The following is an 898-nucleotide window of genomic DNA, read 5'->3' as shown; positions in this document are numbered from 1 at the left end:
AGAGAGAAAGAGAGAGAGAGAGAGAGAGAGAGAGAGAGGCATACACATACAGAGAGAGAGAGAGAGGCATACGCATACAGAGAGAGAGAGAGAGAGAGAGAGAGAGAGAGGCGTACACAGACTGAGAGAGAGAGAGAGAGAGAGAGAGAGGGAGAGAGAGAGGCTGAGTCTGTAGCAAGCAAGGTTTTCCATTGCCACTCTCCTCCCCCTCCCCACCCCCCTTGGACCCTCTCCAGTGAGAATGAAAAAAAGAGAATAAGTCTCCAGTCTCTCCTCTCTGTTCCCTGATTGTTTTTTTGTTCCTGTGAGCAGACAAATAGAGTTTGGCCTCTTACAAAAGAAAATGCCGGTGCTCATCTGATCTTACTGCCCTAAGGAGTGGCCCCGGCCTGAAGGGCTGGTGATTGGAAAATTACAGTGGAGCCGGCTCTGCAGCTCCGCTATCAGGCAGTGTGTGCCCAGCCAGTGCCTCTCTGCCGGGGTGAAAGGCCATCATCTGAACGGCCAGTCCTCCGCACCACCACCTCAGACTCTGTCAAGTGATTGGCTGTCATCGCCGCTTCCAATTGGGAAGCGGATCTTTATGTACCTCCAAGAGCTCCCAGTCCGTTTTATTTTCTTGTTGGTGATGTGATTATGTGGAATAGCGATAAATAAATTCTCTGCGTAAACGGTAAAGGTACATAAGGCCTCATCGTGATATTGGATGACTTATTAAGTGATTGTACCTTAGTGATGTGCTCAGTGCTCAACTGAATTCTTAATTGTATGTTGTATTCTAATCTATGTTCACAATAGATCACTGCATGTCGCCAAATGTGCAGTGAGTATTATATAGGTTTTTTTCACCGACCCAGAGAGGGACGGTATGAATTCAAGACTGCAGTCAGAGAATGTC

This window comes from Gadus macrocephalus, chromosome 5, assembly GCF_031168955.1.
Source record: "Gadus macrocephalus chromosome 5, ASM3116895v1".
Taxonomy (NCBI): domain Eukaryota; kingdom Metazoa; phylum Chordata; class Actinopteri; order Gadiformes; family Gadidae; genus Gadus; species Gadus macrocephalus.
This window is presented reverse-complemented; position numbering follows the sequence as displayed.